Raw genomic sequence first — 16,016 nt, 5'->3', positions numbered from 1 at the left:
GAATGTCATCTGGACACAGATCAGAGGGAAGCAGAGGAGTGGTACCACGGGAACAGATGTGGTATCGTAGGTGGGAGAGCATTTCCATAAGCCACTGAAAACCCAGGTCTGTAACACACACACACACACACACACACACACGATACCATCAGATAGACAGAGTGATTTGAGGTATTCCTGGATATGTGCGTGTATGTGTGTATGTGTGTGTGTGTGTGTGTGTGCTTCCTCTGGAAATATGGAGGGTGTAACCTGCTCCTCAGAGGGTTGTCTGAGCGGGCCTCTCCTGTCAGAATGGTCACACTTCATTTACCTGAGGTGACAAGAGAGAGAGGGAGAAAGGAATGGGTGCGTGTATGTATGGTGTTTGTGTGTGTGTGTGTGTGTGTGTATGTGTGTCCACAATTTGACTATTTCACTGGCCTTCGGCTTTTTTCAACAGTCTGGAGAGAGTTATGGCCACAATAGCGAGAAGCCACGCAAGTGTTTGCTCTGTGCTGCAAAATGTCCAGAAGAAAAATGGTCTGCAGCTTTTATCCATGTTCTCTGTGGTCACAGCACTGTTTAGAGTTTAGATGTCTCATCAAAAAGGAATTCCACTTCCACTTTATCAATCTTATTTCAAGGGGCCGGGAGCCTGTGAAGTAGTTTACAGATGTGACATGACTGCTGAGGTTTAAACTTTGGTTCCGTCATTGAATATAGCACATATTATGTAATGAGCCATGAGTGAAATTAAGGGTTTCTGTAATGTGGTAGAACAGTTCAAACACTCACTCTATATGAATTTAAAGGGTACCTCCAGTCATTATTACAATTACTTTCATATTTTTGGCCTTCATCTTTACTCCTCAAACCAACTGGTGATATCTGGTTACCAATGTGACATTGCTACAATAAGGTCAGACAGAGTAGTGGTCCAACCGTCAGACAGGTAGTAAAAAAGCCAACAGTAGACCTTCCATACTTGCGTAGTGGTGCACAAGAAAACTGTGCACCACTACGAAAGTATGGAAGGTCCAAGCTGAACCAGGAGATCAGTAAACTGAGATGGATGTAAAACAGTGATGTTGACATCAATGAGATAAAATTGCGTGTAAATCCCTTACGCTTGGATAGGCAATCTGTATCCAGTGTAGGAATGTCGGACTCTGCCACCACTGATAACTGCTATATAGGGAGATAATTGCTGAATGTAAATACATTGAACAGCTATCGCAGAAAAAATACATACCATAATAGAATTCAAATGAAATCTTAAGGACTACGCTCCTCCACATATTTTTCCCTCTCTGTATGCTCTTATTCTTTTGTTGGCATGGTTTAATAATCCGTTCAGTTGATTTGGATATATTCATGCAGATTTCCGCATCAATATATCTTTCATATGACCCCTAGGAACTGTTCTCTTCCAAGCACCTTTGGCTAACCTAGGAATTTGTTTTTGTCTTGTAACCTGACAGTTTATGTTTCTTGTCCCATCACTTCTTTGTAGTGATCTTTCTGCATTCCAACATCTTACAGAGCAGTTTTATTATCAATACAAATGATGGCCAAAGCTACAAAATGAAGAGACAAGTTGTAATAAAATTTAGATTCGATGTTTTAAGAGTTAACTGTCCAAGCTTAAAAGGAAACCAATTTCCGTAACATATTTAATGCTGTGCCTATTATGTTTTATAGAGAAATGGTAGCTGCCAAAGCCCCTATATCACCCACACTCTCTCAACAAAAAAACTGGCAGACTGCTACACAGCAGCTCACTTTCCAAAATATGTAGTCAAATTGATATTTTCAATAAAGCCTGAATTATGGCATCCTGTTGATGCTGAGAATCAAACCTCCAGTGAACCCCGGGCAAATGAATTAAAGTGAATTTATCTGTGTAAGCTACAGTATGTGTCTTCTCATTACAGAAGCCATTACAGCTGCATAGCACGACAGCCAGTCAATGGAAATGCAGCAGTAATCAAATCATCAATACACCACGCGCCGCTCGCAGAATATCAAAGTTGTCAGCAAAGTTGTAAACAGGATGCCATAATTCAGACTTTATGTATGAGCAGAAAATAATGCAGTAAATCATCGAGGGTTCAGATTTAATGAGAAGCAGTTTGTTTCCATTCCGTGCGATGCGAGCCCACCTACTAATGCAAAGACAGATCAAAGTCACTGAAATTATTTGCACGGATGGATTATATGGGTTTCTGTTGACTTTACAGGATGAACAATCAGCAGCAGCAACTTCCGCTGCGAGGATCATATAGTAAGTCAGTATTATCATTGTTAAAAGCCTGGCCTTAATCTTTGATGTTGAGATATTACAATGGATAAGTGACAATTTTCAACCTGCTGGCACTGATAGTGTTAAAATCAGTGAATCACCAAAGGCAGTGGGCTTTATCCTCTGGGGAACATGAGTGTCTGTACAAAAAAGTCCATGGTAATCCATCCAGTAGCTGTTGAGACATATCAGTCTGGCTGAGTGACTGACTGCCAGATAGACAGACACTGACAATAAAACTGAAACAACAAATATTCCCTTATCTGACATTTCTTCTCTTCTTGGCGTCCTATCTCTTTGTTGCAACGTCATTGCTCCTTCTCATCATATCGAAGCTTTCATCTTTCCTCTCGAGTGGGTGTGAGGCTGTTTAAGGAATTTGGCAAAGCTGAGTATCTATATTGGTCTTTCACTCAGTCACAGTGGGAATGAATCATAGAGTACCATATGCTAACAATAATCGTCTCTCTCAGCATCTGTCATACGAAATCTCTTAATATCGTTTCCATCAGAAGGGCCTATATCTGGTTGCAATTTCACTGACAGTGTAGGAGGAACTTTTGAAAGGAATGTGGCTTTGAGGTGATTTGCTGCTGATAAGGGATCTTGTATGGTGCTCGCATGCAAAGCTACGGTACATTAAGCTCGCTACAATTAAAATTACTCCAGCAATCAAAAGTTGAAAATGATGCCAGGCCATGTGTGTGTGTACACGTGTTACAGCTGTAGTGTGGTGTGTGTTTCTTCCTGTTCTCACCTGTGTCTACTGCCCTGCTCCCTTCGTACCGCTGTAGTGATTGCGTGTGAGCACACCTGTGTGCACTTGTTCATCAGGGCCTGGAGGATAAAGAACAGGAGGAACAGACAGACGGTGCCAGTGGGCCAGTTGGCAGCTTTCAGGCTGTGTGTTGGTTCTCAGCTAAACTCTGGGGTTGGTAAGTTTGGCTCCATTTTATAGGGAGTGTGTTTATTAGTGTTGTGTTTAGCCTTAGGTTAATTTAATTGTTAACTTGTTGTTTCATAGTTCAACTTTCTTCTTGTAAAGAAAGTAGTTTGAGGTCTTTTGTAAACCTTCATTTAAGTTGTTCATATACTTCCGTTCTCCTTACTTCTTTGTCCCTGGGTTAATTTAATGTTACTCTTTTCATCCCCTGGATAATTTGGGAGACGTAACAACATGGAATAGTTGTTATATTTCAGTATCTGAACATTATTTTGACTGTTCCTTTGACTCAGTCTTTGACTCAGACTCCTTTGACTCATCGGCATTTCCAACAGCAAATTTTCGCATTGGGTCATTTCAATGGAATCACTGTCAAGAGTTGATTAGAGGTAAATTCATGCTGTGCTTTCATGTAGAGTTCAATTTAGGTGGACCCTGACACATAAATTCATGCCTTTCACCAATTTCAAACCATCACTACAGTGCTGACTTCTGAGGGAACAGAAAGTCCAAAAATAGTGGCAGATTTAAACCTGCTCTGCTTAAAGAGAAGCAATGCCAATATAGATTTTCCTTTTGTGTAGATTCTTCCTGAAACAAAAATGAATTATGCTGTGCTGCTTTGTGGTGTGAATAGGCAAACTAATGATGATTCCTGTTTATTAACTTGGGTCTTTTTCAAAGTTCTGGCCATCATTTATATCTAATGTATATCTGTTTTAATAGTTAATTCTTAAATTCTTCTTAAAAAGAATGAAAGAGGTGAACATGAACAAACAAACTTCCAGGTAGAGCTGAATTTATTTGGTGAATAAGTTTATAACAATATTTTCTGAGGCTACTAACCAAAGAATTTAGAAATTAGAAGCATCTTCATTCAGGCACGTATGAAGATAGGAGACAGGACAGGACCCCCCACACAGCAGACGCTGGTGCTGGTTGAGTAAAACCAGCAGGTGGTTGATGCTAACTCTCATGGTGGTGATAGGGAGATGCTGGGTTGTGTAACAGTAAAAACATTCTGAAAAACAGAATGGGAGAAAAACAGAATGAGAGAATTGTAATCATATTTAAGGAACAGCATCATAGGATTGGCCACAGAAAGGAAGCCACAGAAATTCCCCCATAGAGGAAGAAACAGAAAAGGTCTTCCTTATTGAACTTTTGCCAAAGCTTCATTACCTGTACTTAAAGTAGTTACTTTACAATTACTTTGGTGAGTACACTGTTATCTTAACTGATAGAAATAATGGCCAAATGCGCCCCAACTTGTAATAAACTGTAATTATCCTTTAATTGTACTTTTCCAACTGGTCTGCAGTCATTAACAACTAATTTCCCTCACGCTCCATATCCAGTTTATTGTGTCTATGAAGCCATAGACAGATCCCTACAGCAGCACCCTGACTCTTAGCCATGATGCAGCAGAAGTGATGACCATCACACTTTCCCACAGTGGATTTCACCTCAGTGCCTGAGCCATAACAACAGATGGCTGGAGCCTGTTGACATTTGGCCATCACTATTCTCCTTCCATTTTTGATAAACTCTCAAATCCTGCGGTTTACATGTGTCCACAAATGTCATCAAATGTCGAGGAAATGTCAAGGGCTCGGACATGAAGACAGGCGGGGAGTCTTGAGTTTGTGCATATGGGTGCAATCTGTGGATGCGTGTAAAGCTACACACTGAATGAATGAGATTTATCTATTGTTTTCCATTTATTTCAGCTGGTAAAGAAAACTGTCACACACCATGCAAAAAAAAAAAGCAGACTATATTTACCCAAATTGATCCTATACTCATGTGATTCATGTCTCCTCGCCTTTAAGGGCAACTGAATGTGATTTATTGGGAAACCAATAATCACATCAGGCATAAATGATCCGGTTTTACCTTTCACCAGTAGTGACATTGATTCCAATTTAGCTGATGAAATTAGAAGCAGGAAGCATGTAGTTACCTGGTCTTGTTGTGCAACTTCTGTCTTTTTTTTCTCAAGCGGAGGGTATGAGATTTCCAAGCATGACGCAAAACTGTGACACTGAGTAAGAGGGAAGAGGAAGGAACTGGGGAGGAAAACGGGGAAATGTGGAGTTTGGCAGAGGGGAAGGAAGGATTTAATGAGCATCCCTTTCTCTCCGCTTTCATCTAACTAGGCTAACATGATGAACTAGTCGCCCTGTTCCCCCTCAGCCTCCATCGCTCTAGTTACCTCCCCACCCGCCACACAAACCGGGCCCTGGCAACACATGATAAATCTATGGGAAGTGGAGGAGTATGGAAACAAAATAGGGTCATATGTATTGTAGCTGTGTATCTGCGCCATATCTGAATGTGTGAAAACATTTTGTATGAACGCAATCAAATGTGTGAATGTGTAAGAACAGACCCTTGGAGTGACATTGTCTGTATAGTAATATCCATCAAGATGGCAGATGTCAGATCAGCTATGATCATCATAGCAGGCTGGAAATATTTTTGGCAGCTAACCGACAACATTGTACAACATCACTTCTGGTCAGTGACGTGGTACAGTAAGCTGGTCACTCTGAAGACATTTTAAGACTTTATAAGAGACATTATTTATACCAGCCTGTTGACCAAAATACTTGATGTCTGAAAGTCAATTTTCTCTTGCTGTGACCTAGTTGGTATTTGTATATTGTGGGATACTGCAGAGTTCAAAGTTATGACAGGACACAGATCCTTTGTTGTGGTGGAAATGTGTCTCTACCGCCATAGAAAACAGAAGAAGTCACTTCTTAATCTCTAATCGTTTAGTTCACCTCTAGGTCACAATATTCTGATCTGATATATGATCAACAGTGATATCTCTTGTGCCTTTTTATGTCTTACAAAAAATCTGAGAATTTCTTGTCACCAGAAGTTTTTTTTTTTTTTTAGCAGTGATCCATCAATCTAACTGACTACACAGGGTAACTGTAGCTTTTTGTTTTATGTCTTCTGCTTCAGAACAATATTAATACCTGCTATTAAAGATAATGGTGTCACTCACTAATGTAGATCAAGGAATCTGTTCAGCTGGACATATTCTACTAGTGGACAGCAGACAAACACATGTTGGCTCCTTGTAGCTCACTCTGAATATAACACAGGAAAAGCTTTAGTGATCTGTTCACTGAAAATTTCATGTCTCAAATACATACAGCTATAGGCAAATTTAAAGTATCCCATCGCAGTAGGTATAAAGTGCTAAAGGTTTTGTCCATCAGCCTAAAAAGCAAATTCATGTAACAATCTTTTTCTCAGTGTCATACAGGTGATGTGTTCATTGCCTGTAAAGTTATCATATGTTAATCTGGGACAAAAGGTGTAATCATAAGTTTAATTTGTACTTGTAGATTTGATTCATAGCTGTAACTTGGGATTCACACATACAATTGAGTTCTGTGTGAACTTTTTCCACCCGCAGATAGATGTGTAACTGCAAACCTTTGTGCAATTCTTCTTTATGCACTCACACATTGGAAATTATTTGTACAAATCTTTTTCATTTGTTCACAAAATATCATGCACAGCTACAAATCTCCTTACAGATTTAAAAAATTAAATCTATTCTTTCAGATATTTTTTACTCATTCAAGAATTTGAATTCATTTGATCAAAATGTTTTTACACATTCACACATTTGAATGTATTTCATACAAAATATTTTTACACATTCAGATATGGTGATACACAGCTACAATGCTTATGACCCTCTGTTGTGCTGATAAAATGCTGATCTCTCATGTTGCTTCATCACCCACTTTTTTCTTGTCTCTCAAGTCATAAGCAGCTAGAAGTGGATACAGTTTTACAGAGTTAAACCCTGGCTGAGTCACACCTACAGCTGGAGTACTGTAATTGCCATTCCAGTCAAGCCCTTCTAGGAATTTGTTTTTCATCCAGTAATAATAAAACACAAAAGATTAATGCACTTCTCTTTCACGGCAAATTAGGAAATGTGAGATCAATTTCCTCTCTTGATGATGTCGGTTTTAAAATTTCATAACACACATCTAGCTCACTCCTGTTAAAAGTGACTTGCAGTAAAGTGCAGGCAAGTTACATTATTATTACTATTATAAACATTAACATAGGCTTTCAATGGAAGAAAACTTAAATCAATAGAGCTCTAATTACCTTACAGAAACCCAATGCTTTACAGATATAGTGCTATCTGACCCCCAGTTGCTATATATAAGACTGTCTGTAACACACTTCATGAAAAACCAATGGTAAGTCTATGGAAGCCCATTTCTGCCAAGAAAAAACAGGATAAAAAAAAGGATAAAACATTTGTAATTAAAATAAAAAATAATCATGCTAAGTCACTTGGTCTGTAATTTTTGACTTTCAGTAAGTTTTTTTTAACATATAGTGAATGAATCAAAATTTTGACTTGCTATCTCAACATTTTGGCAAATATGTTTATTTATTTTTGTGCCAAGAATTAGATGAGAAGAGTGATGCCACTCTCACATCTATATATAATATGTTGATTGGTGAGTTTTAGAGATGGATTTATTATTGTTTTTAAATTTTTGGACAGAACCAGGCAAGCTATTTCTCCGTTTCCAGTCTTTACGCTAAGCTAAGGTAAGGTAAGCTAGGCTAAGCTGAACCGCTGTTTGATGTAGCTTCATATTTTGTGGACAAGTTTTAGAGTGGTATCTATCTTCTCATCTATCTCTTGGCAACACTAGTTCAACATGAGTATCCTAACATTTCATCTGTTTCTATTTTCTTTTTCTGGCCAAAATGGCCTACCATACAGGCTCAAGGTGTCTGAGAAACATCAGGCTTTATGTTAATGTATAGACTGGTGCAGTGGCTGTCAAATGGTTTTTCTTGCTCTCACAAGGGAGAAGAAATCTCTGCTCACATTGTTAAAAGGCCCCATGAAATGAAAAATACATTTTCCTAGTTTTAATTCTATGTCCCTGTGTTAATTGTTAATTTATTTCACTATGTGCCAAATATATGTCAAAAAAAGGATCAGAGTATTTTTCAAAATCCCTGTCTTTTCTCTTCCTGTAAAACAGTTTCAAATGTTAGATGACTCATCCTGCACTCTGGCATTTACAAGAATTCATCCAAACAAATGTGACTTTGGGCGAGTAGCTAGCCACAGTGGTCATATAAAACTGGACTTCTCTGTGGGTCGTAGTAGCTAATGGAAAGAGACAGGAGGAGATGTATTTTTGGATATCAGTGGGCAAAAACTTTGTTTTCGTTTCCAAAACAATGTGGCTGAGGTCTAATTCATTCATCTCTCCCTCCATAGCTCCATACGACACTTAAATCTAAGCCCCACCCACTTTTAGAGGTCCAATCAAATGCGAAGGATTTGAATTAAATCCCTTTTGTAACTGTACACCGCTCAATTATTCCATCTCAATGTGAAATACGTCACAGTACGGAAGCTAAAGATGCTCTAACTTCCATTTCATGGGGCCTTTAATAATATCTGTATTGACGCAGTGGTTTATGTCCACTGGACAGCTTTATGGTGCAGTGTAGCAACTGGAAAAAGGCAACACAACAACAGAGGGGCAGTGATAACATTCACACAAAGTGACTGAACCTGAGCAATAAAACAAGTTACAGGAGCTCCCACCTCCAAAGGAAGACAGTTTGTATTCTACACAGCACTAAAACCCTAATAATCTAAGGTACAGTAATAAAAATCCATATAGTGTTTTCTCTGGCAATCCACCTCATATTTTCGCCTCTGCCTGTCTTACTCTGAATAACTGACCTGTTGACTCTTTCTTCCTTCCTTTGCCCCATTCTCCTCACTCCATCTCATCTTCCTCTCTGTCTTCTCACATACATATTATTACTTCTCTCCCTGGTGTCACCTGCACACAGCGCTGAGCGAGGGGAAGTGAACTGAACTGCTATTAACCAGCTATCACGAGCTGTCCGATTCAATATCTTCTCATGAAGAAGATAAGGCATACGCACACACACTCCTGACACACAGTTATTCCACAGACATTTTAAGATGGAGAATTTTTCACCTGTTAAAAAAAGTGAGGTATGTGTATGCTGAATTACAGATGCTTGTACACTAACATATACCTTTATTTTAACATTATTTATTATGTTTTGTGTATTCTATTTATATCTTCCATAATTTTTTACTTGTGCAAAAAACAAAAAAACAAAAAAAAACCAAACCTGTGCTGGGAAATGAATAGTGAGGGTGCAAAAAACACGGTGAGATAGAAAAAAGATTTATTTCAGTCAGACTGTGTATGATTTTTGAAAGAAAGAAAGACTGTAACACACTGAAATGCGCAACAAATGAGAATGGACAGAAAGTAAAACAAATTTTAACAATGGCATTATGAAAAAAAAGAAAAAATATATATATACACACACACACAGTATATTACAACAGCCACAGAAACAGTTCTGAACTGCACAAAATGAGGCACAGCGGTGCTCCAAGCTAAATGCTAATGTTAGCATGCTAACAGACTCACAATGTCCATGCTAACATGTTTAGCCGGTATAATGTTTACCGTGTTCAACATTCAGGGTTGCTAACACTTAAGCTTCTGGCGTGTGACACACGTTTTCACCTTCAGTCTCACACTCTCAAGCTGCCCAAACAATTCTCACAGCAAAACACTGAGACAGCAACAGAGATGAACAGTCAGAGTAATGGTTAAACCAAGCAAATTTTTTTACAGTTATACACAGGGCTGTAGTTGAGACTAAACACACATAAACACTGTTTAGCCACCTCTCGAATTCTGAAACAGCGTTTACGCAGACATCTCTTTGCAGCTGCTCGTGTCTCAGACCTTCTTCCTACTGCAGCTTCTGTTGCTGCTTCTAGGAGCGCTCGTTTTGTTTCCCGTTTGAACATTGTATCCTCATATGAGACACAGAAACAGCTGTTACCTTTAACAAGGAGCGATCAACAATCCACCACTATGCGGGTGTTTAAAACAACCCTCCATGCTGAAGCTAGCAGGCAGACTGGAGCAAAGTTCAGAGGATCAAATATGACACTGACATGTGAAGCATCAAATAATAATGCCAGACAAAGGACCACAAAGTAAGTAGCTAACAAAAACTCTTCAGCAAAAAGTGGAGCGAAGGTTTTTTAAATGGACATTAATGTTTTAAATATCCAGTTTATCTGGTGTTGCTGCTTTACCATGCAAGTTAAAGTTGTGCTTCATGCTCACTCAGACTTTTAAAAGGAAAACTTTTTATATTTTCAGAGTGGATGAAGACATCAGGAGAGAGGAGACAGAAGTGAGGAAGAATTGCAGGATGTAATGATGTTGAAAGAAAGACAAGGAGAAAGTAAAGAACTGGAGGAAAGAGAAACACATAGAGACAGCCCAAGTGCCATGAAAGGGCATCTCACTAACAAAAGTCAAAGAACAGGATTGAAACATTCTATAAAAGGACTTGCAGAGCTTTTAATACAGGTACTAACACTACACAACAACTCTGTTAACATGATGTTTTCTTAAGCTGTTGACCTCAGTAACTAGAAAAATAATGTCAAGAAAGGCAAGGAAATGTATGTCTCTGCTTATCCCTGTATTAAAGCTCAGGTGGGCAGTGTTCTGGAAAATGCAAAAAAACAAACAAACAAAAAAACCCACCAGAATTGGAAAATAAAGCCTTCCTCCTGCAGCTCTCCCCTCTCTGCTTTCGGCCCTAAGCCCCTCCCATCACACGAGCATGGGCATATGCACACGCTTAACGCACACACAACACAACAGTTACTGCACTCACACACACACACACACACACACACACACACACACACACACACACACACACACACACACACACACACACAACTTCCTCTCAAGGCACAACAACCTTTAGTAAACAGTAAACAGAACCGCCTATGAGTGTCCCATCTCCCTGCTTGAATTCAAGTGATATTGTGTGTTTTCATGTGCACCTCCAAAACATCCTCAGTCACCAGACTGTCAGAGAGCTGGACCCGCAGCCCCAAACCAAGTCCCAGAGCACAAGCAGCACCAGACATGGTTCAGTATCCGACCTGAAGCCGCAGTGATGCATAAAAATCTATCACTGCTTTTCACTTCTGGGAGCCGAGTTCACTTCTATTGAAAGTCTCTTGCTCTGGCGTTGTTGATAACATTATGCGCTGTTCAGTTTCCCCCTGCACTCCAGGCAATAGTTCAATGATTGCATGTTGCTTTTCATTCTGCTTTCTGTTGATAGTCCCGTCTTTTTTTTCTCTCCTCCACAATTCATGCAGTCTCACTTCCTATCCGTTGGTATCCCACTGCTCGCCTGGCCTCCAAACTTTCTGGTCCGGTCATGTGCAATAAGTGTACAGGCAGAGTGCAAATATAATAAAGAATGCTTCTAAAATACATTACTTACGCTAGCTTTAAGGTAAGCCTGCTCTTAGATTTTCAGATTTTCAGATTGTATTGGCTGCATTACATATTGTATGTCGTGGCAGATTTACTTCTTCATTAGTACGGCTGTCCATCCTGCCAGTGCAGTGCCCGTGAAAAAAATAGTGAACACTGATGTATATATTTGGCTGAGTAAGTGTGTGTGTGTGTGTGTGTGTGTGTGTGTGTGTGTGTGTGTGTGAGTGTGAGTGAGTGTGGTCATAAGTAGATTTGGCTGTGTGAGTGAGTGAGTGAGTGAGTGTGTGTGTGTGTGTAAACCCTTGTTATTGCCTTTTAACTTGTGATCATTCAAATAAACATTGTAGTTATAATATTGGAAACACATCTTTGACTTTCATTAGTGAACGAACCTGTGTGCCCTTTCTTAGATTAGTGTTTGTCTACTATTGTGGTGTAGTCAGACTATATCCTTCAATCTTAGATGTAAGCTCCTGCTCCCACCACATGCAAAACTGCATACTGTTTCAAACCCTGATGGTCAATTGAGTCCAAATATGTGCACTTGATTAAGTGCGTGTGTGTGTGTGTGTGCGTGTATGTGTGATTAAGCCCATGGCATCTGGCAAATCTCACTCCAGCAAGGTATCCAGAGTTGGCAACCCTGCCATCTTAGTTTAGCGTGTTTGCTAACATTTGCTTATTAGCACTAATGTACAGCTGAGGCTGATGGGAATGCCGTGGTGTTTTGGTCATAAACTTAAGTACTGGACAATTTGAAATTTTGACTTGATGATGGCACTAGATGAAAAGCTGGCTCTTGAATTGTTGTCAAGATATTGTAAATGTGAACCTGCTGGTGGTGCTAAATGAAACGTTAGAGGGTCATAGTTAGCTGCTGAGTTATATTCAGTATTGGCTGAAGGGCTGAAAAACACACACAAGTACATACATATATATATCACAGATGTTATCAACTGTTATTTTATGTTAAATCAGCTACATGAATGCTTGTAACATCTGTCTTTTTAATGTAATGCTTGTCTGTATTGTCACATCATGTCTGTCTGTTAGATCACCTGTTGTGCTTTGCCTTGCTTCACCACTTTTAAATAAAATTTAAGTTCCTAGATAACAATAACTTCAAGTAACAAAAAATAATTAGATATATGTACACTGTCTGTTGTAATTTCACACACCTATTCAGTGTTTTGCATCAAGTCTGTGACGATAACTCTATTACCTCTCTACCTTACCCCCACCTACCCTGGACGTCAGTTGGCCCGACAGCGTCTGGCTGGATGCACTCCGCTGCTCATGACTGCTTTTGACACGCTGCCTGAGCCATGATCCAACACCGCTGCCCTCCAACTTCTGTCATGTAGATAGCGGGTTAAAATGTCATACAGAGAGAGCAAGATGGAGGAGAAAAAGAGAGGTGAGGAAAAGTGAGAAATAGGGTGAGAGACTTAATCACGCATTTGCAAAATATGTCAACTCATTGGCTAATACACATTGTTTTAGTGCCATGTATGATGTTGTGTGGTGGAAATATGTGGATTTATAGCTGTTTGTCACGATACTGCGCCTGTTTCCATCCGTCTATCCCTCCTGCTGACTCCAGAGGAAGTGATGATGAATGAGGATAGACAGATCTTTCTCCACCTCCATCACCACCTCCCACAACAACAGCCTCTGATCGATCATTCCCAGAGTCACCGCGGGCATTCAGATAAACATTTGGGAGAAAAAAAAAGGGGTGCGTCTAGCTTCCATTTCAAGAATGGCTGCAGGGTTTTTAATAAAGGTGAAAAATAATGAAGCTCAAGCACAAACACTAAACCTATCTGACTGATAAGCAACATTCTATCAACCCTTCAAAACTTTACTAATTAAAGACATGACAAGCTAGTTCCACTCCAATAATAAGCTAAATCAGGACCTGTTTTCTGATGATTGGCTCAAAGTGTTGAGGGCTATAGCTTTGTACACCAGTGGCTTAAAGGTGTCTCTGGTGGTCTGGTAGTTATGATGCATACCAAATACTGTGACTGCAACATATTCACACAATTCTGGCTAATGAGTTTTATCATTCCCCCTCTGTCTCTCCCCCATATTGTGGCTCACGGTAAGTAATGCAGTGCTAAAGATCAACTTACGGGATCAGGGAAGTCAGGAACAACCATGATATTGTAAGTATGACAGTACACATTGTAGATGTTGTCAAACTAGGCAAAAGAAGGGAAAAAAATATACATGCTAGTCTTGAAATCGTGGCCTTGTGAAGCAGAATCAGCTGCCTTCTACTATGACATACTGTACGGGATTTAAAAACAACAAACGGCCGTGCCCGATGCTCATTTTCCTTCCTGACACCACTTGTATGTCGGATCAACCTAATATTGTTTTAATTTGATCCTTGCATAAAGAAGTTGCTTGTAATGGAAAGAAGTGATGATGATGATGCCTTTTTTGCATATCACCATTGTCCAATTATAACCCTGGTTACATCAAGACCTTTCCATTCCTATCATTCCTATAACTCATTTTGTGTGTGCGTGTGTGCATGTGTGTGTGTGTGTAGTCTGCATGTAATCACCAAGGTACCAGCTTGGGTTGATGAGCAGAGGTATTGATTTTCCTCTTGGACCTTCTTAGGCTTATCAGACTGGCACTGCCGGTGGAATACCTGTTCTGAGTCACACACACACATACACACACACACACAAGTAAAAGAAAACACTCACTAGGGTGATTACATATCTTTAGAAATATTAACTGTTTTCACATCCAAAAGGAGACACATTTTGTGAATCAAAAGTTTCCACATAACACACAGACAAGAGACACTTCATATGTAAATGTTTTTTTTAATAAACTTGAGTATAGAGTGTTGGGAAATGTTCTGTAAAGACAAAATGAGGGCTGAGAGAAAATTTCAAGCTGTATCTGGCTTTGGAGCTCGCTGATAGAAGAGTAGAATAAGAGTATCCATGTCTACCCCCACTGCCTCTTTTTCAAGACGCTGAAAGTTCCTCTTCTCTCCAAGTTAGTGTGTCGCTGTTCTCAGCCCCCTGTGGCCTCATTATCACCCAGACAGACTGAGACACAGCAGCCATATCTGATAGCAGGCACAATAGCACACAAACTTAGATAGCCTTAATTTTCAGACACTTGCTTCCATCCGGACTGTTACACACACATCCAGACACTGTGGCACGACTCAAGAATGTTCCCTTCCAAAGCAGAACAAAATCATTAAACACGCACATAAAGCAATAAACACAAAGTCTTGCACCAACCAAACCTAGTCCCATTCATAAAGTATGAGATCACATCGTTATGAGATTATAGCACTATGAGTTTAACTAACAAATTTGCTCAAAAACATTGAAATTGAAAATTGCCACACAGACACACTCAGAAACCTGATGCCATTTAAAATAGACACTAATAATGAGACACACACACCATACATGTGTAAATGACCTTGCTACCCAATAGTCAATTCTGGTTTTAGAAGTAGCATTTGCCTGATATCAGACAGGATTGTCAACTGGTTATACTCCGTTTCCATCTTCAGTCTGTCATTGCCTCCAACTGTAACTGATTTCTGTGGAGGAAGTGGATTCGATTCGATCACCACTAAATGCTGTGGCTGGTGGTGACGTGGTGGGTGACGTACTTCGAGTTCAGCGGTGTTTGGTTTTGGTTCCTCTGTTTTTGACATGGAAGCTGGGTCACAAACATTCTCATATTACAGCTAAACAGTACACTAAAATATGTTTCTGAAACATTTGAGGCGAGAAATAGGCGATGCAGTAACAGAATCTTGATTCATATTTGATCAGCGCTGCCTAGTTTTACTCCTCCTTGGTTCCAGCGCACAGCTTGACCATGCTTGACAACAGCATTAGTCCTGCCCGTGGAGCTGATTGACTAATTGTTACTCCCCCTGCGGCGCTCATTGGATCGATCGCTTTTTCAACCGAGAAACCACTGTTTCATGTCATGATGCCAGACCAACAGAATCAGTCAACTGGACTCGGTGGAGTTGGTGGATTCAAAGGTCTGAACCCAGGCAAAGCTAGCATAGCACAGAGACAGCTTTGCTACATGTGTCAAACAGCCTCCACTAAGCAGCCAGTGCTGTCCTTTGCTCTGACTTTGCTTTGTCTTGTCCTGCTTAACCTTGTGGCTGCATTCAACACTGTTGATTATATCGTCTTATTGAATCAGCTCATTAATCATGTTGGAGTAGGTTCCTTGGCTCTTGATTGGTTCAGATCCTATCTCTCTAGCAGGCATTTTTTGTCATTTTTTTTAACCTTTCTTTATTCAGGGAAGTTTCACTGAGAAACTTTTTACTGAGAGGCAGCCTCTCTTTTGCAGCCTGATTACATTTACACAG

General features: G+C 39.8%; 1 long non-coding RNA gene across 1 annotated transcript; it reads left to right on the top strand.

Annotated features, from left to right (window-relative positions):
- Positions 1-3,058: 3,058 nt before the first annotated feature.
- LOC121886662 lies at positions 3,059-14,115 on the top strand. Its single transcript, XR_006092806.1, has 3 exons — positions 3,059-3,219; positions 12,884-13,364; positions 13,747-14,115. It is a non-coding gene; the product is annotated as an uncharacterized LOC121886662 (long non-coding RNA).
- The last annotated feature ends 1,901 nt before the right edge of the window (positions 14,116-16,016 follow it).

The sequence above is a fragment of the Thunnus maccoyii genome, chromosome 20 (genome assembly GCF_910596095.1).
Source record: "Thunnus maccoyii chromosome 20, fThuMac1.1, whole genome shotgun sequence".
In the NCBI taxonomy this organism is placed as follows: domain Eukaryota; kingdom Metazoa; phylum Chordata; class Actinopteri; order Scombriformes; family Scombridae; genus Thunnus; species Thunnus maccoyii.
Note: the sequence above shows the minus strand (reverse complement) of the source record. Positions and strands in the feature narration are given on the sequence as shown.